Source organism: Cuculus canorus, chromosome 11 (genome assembly GCF_017976375.1).
Source record: "Cuculus canorus isolate bCucCan1 chromosome 11, bCucCan1.pri, whole genome shotgun sequence".
Lineage (NCBI taxonomy): Eukaryota > Metazoa > Chordata > Aves > Cuculiformes > Cuculidae > Cuculus > Cuculus canorus.
Window position 1 is genome coordinate 2,377 of NC_071411.1, and position 7,538 is coordinate 9,914.

Consider the following 7,538-nt stretch of genomic DNA (forward strand, 5'->3'; position numbering starts at 1 on the left):
TCAATTTGCATTTCACTTTGAAGACAACTTCTTTCTATTCCAGTCTTAAAGAAAGGGTTTACGTGTACAAAATGAGCAGTTTTCTTCATCCCAACTCCTTTGGTCTAAAAAACAAACAAAAAAACCTACATGTAAGTACCTCTCCCTAAAACTGTTCTTTCATTTAATCTGACATCATAATGGATTAAGCAATTTTATTATATCAGCATGATGGGATTTCTGCAGAAGGAGGTCACGTTATCAGTCTGATTTTGAGTAGCTGCTGTGTATAAACCAAACCAAATCATTATTTATTTAACTACTAGGTGACTTTTGCACTTTGGTTTTCCCCAATCAAAGAAAACTTACTATTGTGCACCATCTGAGAATGAGTTTGAGTTTTCCAGGTTTTTTACGTAAACTACCAACTCTGGCATCAGCTAATAATTCAAAGTTTATGTAAATTAGTTATTTCACGCTTAATTGCTCTGTCCCCTGTAAGTAAGCAGTCAGTTAGCTATTTATTTCCCAAAACTGGTTTCCAGGCCTTTGTCTTCTTTTGCTTCTTTAATGTGTCAGCTCAAACCCTTAAACTTTGAACAAATATTCTAATCTATGCTTACCTGTGCGCATACCTGAGTTTTGTGCATATGCCTTTTTGTATGTAGAGTGGGAGAGAGAGACACACACTAATTAAAATTTAATTGGGGAACTTTAACTACTAACCCAGAAAAAACTCAGTCCAACTTTTGTCTGACTCTCCAAACTTTCTAGGATTTTTGACCGCTTAATTAGAATTTATATTCCTTGTGGTTCAGCAGTGGTTTCCCTTTCTTCTCTCAGTATTCACACCGAGTGCTGAATAACATGATGGCAAGCAAGAAGCTGTTTGTGTGGTGTTAGAAAGAGAGGTCAACTGACTTGGTGAAGTAAGTAATGGTCTGCCAAAATCAAAATATAGGCATTAAGGAAAGATTATGTTAATGTGACTGTTAGTGTTTTCATTGTTCAGAGTACATTTAGAGGAAGCGGCTGCTTCGTAGCTCAAACCTCATGCATGCACATCAGTGACATGTAGCTCTAGATTGTTTTTCTAGAGTTGTGGAAGGAGGGCATAACATCTAATTTGTAGAAAAGAATTTAATACTTCTGCAGTTTCTCTGGAATAATTAAACCCATCCCTGAGAAGGGTCAGGTTGGAATTATATTTTAGAATGTGCAAACTGTCAGTGCACATAATGCTATGACATGTAAAGGCTGCTTTTACATGGGGGAAGTTTAGGGACGTAAAGTGATTTATGAGGAATATTGTTTTCATTAGGAGTTTGATGTTATAACTCAAACAATCCATCAGATTTTACTTTGGTCCACTTATTTCGTACTTCCCTTGCCCAGGGTATTGTTTCGTATTGCAATAAATGGTCAACTTCCAGCAATGAGCTAAGCAAGAGCTGTACAAGGCAGAGTTCAGAGACAAGGTAACACACAAGCCAGAAGAATCCAAGCACGTACATTGAAACAGGGCTGGACACAGTACCGAGCCCTGAGAAACCACACTGTGTAACTGGCCTCCAAGCTGGAGTTAACTCCATTTGCCACCACTCTCTGGGCCCGGCCATCCAACCAGTTGTTCAAGCCAGGAGAGTGTGCACCTGTCCAGGCCAGAGGCAGACAGTTTCTGAAGCAGAATGCTGTGAGAAACTGTGTCAAAGGCTTTACTGAAGTCCAAGAAGACTACATCTTGTAGTCTGGTTGACATCCATATGGTTATAGCACTAGGCAGCACCCAAATCTGTGTGTACTGCAAGGTAGAGTTTGACCTTCTGCTGGCTTTTTTTCCTGCTAAAGAAAATGAGGGGTTTTTTTTTGATGCCATTTCTACTCTAGTCTCCAGTCCTTTGGTGCTGCCTGCAAGCACTGTAGAAACAGAAATACTTGCTAATATGAGGATCAGTTGCTGCTGCCTGCAAGCACAACTCCTCATACCCCTGAATTTGGGGGTTGGTACTAGTTTTTCTTCTCTTTCATTTTGGCTTTCAGGCTTTCTACCCAACTACTATTGACTGTTGATTTTGAACACAAGAGATGCTTTGTCTAGACCAAGACAGGGTTTATAATGGACTTTGTCGTAGAACTAATGGAGAAAAGACAATTTCATGTGTAAGTAAAGGTGCCTTCCTTCAATGTATTTTGGTATGGAATACAAGACTGAAGACACCTTCTGGCTTGTCTTCTTGGTCTGTAAAATGACTCCCTTGTTGTCAGCAGACCTGCTTGCCTCCTTTTGGATAATTTATTCTGATATGTTTCTTACAGAAGATGCACCTGTATAGAGGAGTCCTGTAGAGGTCAGATGCTATAGGAGTGGCTTTGCCTAAGGAATTCAGCAATGAGAGGTTCTTTTGCCTTGTAATTATTTTTTTTTCATTGCTAGTGAGACGTCTGTGTCTGTGAGGAACACCTCTTGAGGAATTTATAGAATAGTTCAGAAAAATTTTCATTTTTTTGTTACGCTCATATAGATGATACTTTTAAGATATATTTTTGCCTTCTCAAACCTGCTTTTTGTATCTCACAGTTTCTCTCAATCCAAACCTGCTAGTTCTCTAATCACCTTCAGTTAGCTTTGAAGGTCTTGTTTCTCTGCTGAGCAATTTTGGTGCTTTTAAATAGCATTCTAACAAGAGTGTACAATGCTTTGCACGCCTACTTTGAAAGACTGGCTGTGGAAACACGTTTTTCCTGCACACATCGATTTTAACCACTAGACTGTCAGAACTGAATGCCTATTTCTGTCAGTTTTTGGTGAGATTTATGTTCCTCTCTCACAGAACAAGCAGGTGAAACAGAATAGTGTTGCATTGAAGAACTATGACTACTATATAACTAAATATTTCTCTAGGCCTGCAGGCTGAGACCACTATCTAGAACTGAAAACAATGTAAATTGCTTTTACCACTGTGGGCAAAATGCCCTAAATTTTTTTTCCATTCCTGTTTTTCCCCATTGCTCATGTTACACAGAAAACAGTTGTCTGCTATGATTCAGTGACAGTTGTTGAGCATTATCTCCACAAGATTATTTCCTATTACTTAGATATTTTTTTTTAAATACTGTGAATGAATACAAGGTTACATTTAATCTGTTTTTGATGTGATGGTGTCACCATGTTACAAGAAAATTACCTGTGCTGTCATGGAGGAACCATTATGAGCAGACTTAGTGAAGTCCCTTGGAACACAATGATAGCTAAGTGTCTCAGGAACTGTAAATCCATTTAAGATTTGTGTGTCAGATGCTGCATGCACAGAGTGGGATTAGATACCCCGTAGCTGGGGTTTGTTTTCAAGGAACTTCAGGCTAAAGAAGACCCTCTTAGGCAAAGTGAAGTTAGGAGAGGTGGGCTCCTGAGATCTTCAGCACATAAGGGCTGTAGGATCCCTACTCAGGTGCAGGGACTCACAGGTCCCTACTGGGTTTTGCATTGTATAGAGTAGGAGGTATGTGCTGATGACCACTGGAGGTGCATCCTGGTCATCAGGTTTTTGAGGGCCTTTCCATACTTCGGGAATGGAGAGATTCTTACAGTTATTGCAGGAAGAGGCAAAGGTGGTAGAAAGTGTGCCATGGTTATGCTAGGCTCTAGGGAAGGGCTCGGAGCACAGGGTTGTGTCTTTGTTTTGAATTTTGCATTAGTAATCGTGACTAGTCACAGTATCACACAAATCCAGATTGTGAAACTACGGTAGTACTGGTATATTAACTACGTTTGCTGCTCTGTACGCTTTTCTACTCTTTCTTCAGAAAGTAATTTAGAGACAAACAAAATGTTTTATTCAACTGTGGATGACTTGACCTTCGATTTTCAGAAGCTTTGAAAATCATTTTGTTGAATTAGAAAAATATGTTTTGAATTAGATAATTTGTCTTCGATGCTGTTTCAGAGGTATGCTCAGTTGGTTTCATTCAGAATTAAATGAGTCTTTGGAACCTAGTTTTTGATTTGACATAAACTCGTCACCAACTTTTACTTCGTTGCATAGGTAGTTTGCATGGCAAATATGTATTATCTGTTGGAAATGTAGCTGTTGTAGTAGCGAAAGTCATTCTGTGCACTGATCACTATATTTAAATAGATAAATTAGGGAAGCAAAGGACCTCAACGACTCCTTCTGTTTTACTGATGGTAAACTGAGGCTCAGAAATGGACCTAGAGTCTGTTTCCCACTGATGATCTATGAGGCAAAGAAAAGTGTTCTGCTGAATGGATCGGAGCTGTAAATTAAGGTAGGAACTGAAGTGCAGTACTATATTGCATTTTATGGTATTTTAATGGAAGCTTGACACTATGCTGGTTCGCGGGAAATGTTGGGTGTTGAGAGTGAGCTGTAGACCGAAAATGTGGAAATCAGTTTTGATAAAGGAAAGCAGAACATTGCAGTTGATCTATTAGATCAAGCAAACCCGTCAGTACATATAAGGTTGTAAACTTATGTGTTTTCAGAATTTAGTCATGTGCGATTCCTCTCAAATGATTGGACTGTATAGGAATAGTATAGCATACAAAAATGTTAATTTCAGATTTGTTGATTAGCTTAAGTGAATTCTATTTTTATTATTTCTTTAAAATGTTCATAGTTTGTGGGGTGAATAACAGGAGGAAAAGAGTTCAGGAAGCACTGAGATGTTACATTTGAAATAAATTGCAGCCTGGAGGAGTTATGCTTTATGGGCAAATTTTAAAGCCTTTGATAACAAGAAAAGTAAGAAAATGGATTTTATGTCACTGCAGAATACATAATGTTCTGTGTCTATAACTTGCCCTAGATTACTGTGGCATGTACACGATTTAAACATTCCTAACAGCAACAGTCCTTTGGGGGACTTGATACTTGTTCAGAGGAAATCTCAATACTTTTCAACAGGAAAGAATATGGTTTCATGAACTGATCTCCCTTCTCCTGCTTTTTTATTAATAGTCATCCTGGAGTGTGCTCTGGTTAACCAAGGATTGTGCTGCTTGCTTTAGTGGGAGAACGGTGAGATGAGATTTAATGTAGTGTGAAAGACACTGAGCATGGGAGAAAAGGGAGGAGGAGAGGAAAAAGTTACTGCTCCTTCCTTGTCAGCATAATTTTGCCCTTGCAGTATTTTTGTTTTCCTTTTTGCCCATGCACGAAGATGTAGAGCGTGTGAGACAAGCATGTTGCTTAGCAACTGGAGGTGAACAACCTGTGTAGGGAAGTAACAGCAGGGAAGAGAAGGGGGCATGAATATATATGGACCTTATTTCAGTTGCTCATTTTAGAAAAGAAACAGTAAATCTTTTGCTGAGGCTCTTTTCTTCTCCATTTCTTTCCCCAAATAAGTGTTTTTTCTGACTTTCTCATTGAGCAGGATGCACCCAGCTGATGTATTATTTTAGTAAAGGAGTCTAGTCATCTGGAATTCGTAAAAATCTAGTATTCCCAGAGTCAATAAAATGCAGAAATGCACTGGCAGAAATTTTTGTTGCTGCAGTGCAAAAGGTTAAGTTGCTTGCGGTGACCGCTGGAAAGCCTGGAATGAATTGGGATAATGAAGGAAGGAGATTCCTCCAAACGGAAAGTGGATGTTGTATTTTGGAACCAGTCCTTTTAGTGGCTTCAGATACTAGAGGAGACAGGATTTGTTAACAAAGTGCCATATTAAGAGTCCAGTGTTAGCATCTGGCTTTCATGAAGGTATCTTTGTCAATCTGTTCTAAGAACCAAGAAGAGGGATGGTACTTTTAACTGTAGAATCACATAAAAAATAATCCAAAACAGAACTCAAAGCAACAAATTCCATCTACTTAAAGCTTTATTCTACAGGTGCAAGCAGTAGATTGCAAGAAACAGTGGATTTAAGTTGGCCTCTGATTTCACAGAATGCCATGGACTGTATGTAAAAGCTGAAGAAATAATGGTAAAACCGATTCCTGTGTATTTGTTGTGTGCGCAGTGCAGTCCATGACACACAGCCCATATGGTGCTGTTTGGTATTCATGTCCATTTTTAAATACATCTGCTGAAAAACAGGTCCCCTACCTCATTACGCAGAAATGGCAGATGGAAGAAAAGGCCTTGAATAGCATTTGTACGCAAAACACCTAGTGCCAGCAGAGCTTGTGATGGAACGCTGAGCAGATTAACAATTAGTTCTGTCTATGATATAGTGGGCATGAAGTAAGATGACCTAATGCTGAGATCACAATACCTAACCATCCCATGGCATTAGGCCTGTTACTTTCTTGCCTGCTAGAAAGTGTCAGAATAAATATTTGTCTGGAATAAATATTTGAGCCTGGAAAATGCAACGAGTTTGTCGAATTTCCCAAAGTCCTTGCCGAACCCCACTGTTCAAGTGGAAATTGGTGGTGGAGGTGATTCTTACGGTGGCTTTGTAAATCAAAGCTGAAGTGAACTGTTGCCAAAACATTGCATCAAACACAGAGCAAAGTTCTAACTGTAGAGTCAGATATTTCATACAGGGTTCACTGCCAAGTAAGCGGCCAGAGGTTTTCTAAGATTTAGATCCACAGAAACAAATTCCCAGTTCACATTGATTCCAGTAGAGACTGGGTGCCTACATACTTATGGTGAGCTGAGCCAAATAACCTTATACTAGCAGCTCTGCAAGGGGCACATGAAAACCTTAGCTTTGTTATTGGTCACTGGGGGAATTTTGTGACTAATTTTTGTATCTTAAATGCCCAGTAAATGTCTGTTCTCTCTAAACTATGTATTCATTATGTGTGTTACATGGCTGCCAATGATGGGGCTAACTGGAGTGTGCCATTCCGGAAGATTTGAGAGTGCCTTTCACTCTGCATCCTTAAGATATATACAATGTAATCAATGTCTTTGGTTGCTGACTTGTATGGAAATGGCAACAACCTACAATTCCTGAATAAGTGTAGAAGGCAATGGGTTTCCAATTCCCTTTAGCTCTTGGGAAGTGTTAGTCACTAGTGTAGCAGCAGCTGCATGGAGATGGGCTGATGGCAAGTTGTGTGTGTGAAACATTTATATTGCTGTATGATACTAGGGGTAACGAAGCAGTGTCCATTGCTGTGCAGAAGTACTGACTTCTGTTTATTCATTTTGAAATAATAGTCGTACAATTATGAAGATGGGCTGCATGTTATGAAAGGCTAGTGCCATATATAATTTTTCACAAAGCTTCCAGTCCTGAGAAGACAGCTACTGGAGTTTCTTATATTGCATGCACTTTTTTTGGGTTGAGGGGAGTGGGACGGAAGTGGAATTAAGCCATTGTAAATAATGTCTGACAGCTACGGAGAAAGGAAGATTAGCATTATATTTTTCTAAATGCTATACCTAGACTTTGCTGAGGCAGCCCTACCTCTGCTTTGGTGCTGGGAGACTGGACAGGATAACGATGAGGTAAAAGAAAACTCTTTGCACTGTATTTGGTGGGAAAGCTGTGGCAAAACACCAGAGCAGCCAGCCAGATGTCCATCCACTGCCACTTTTCCTTCTCTCTCACTTGTTTTTTTTTCCTACAGACTTGATTTT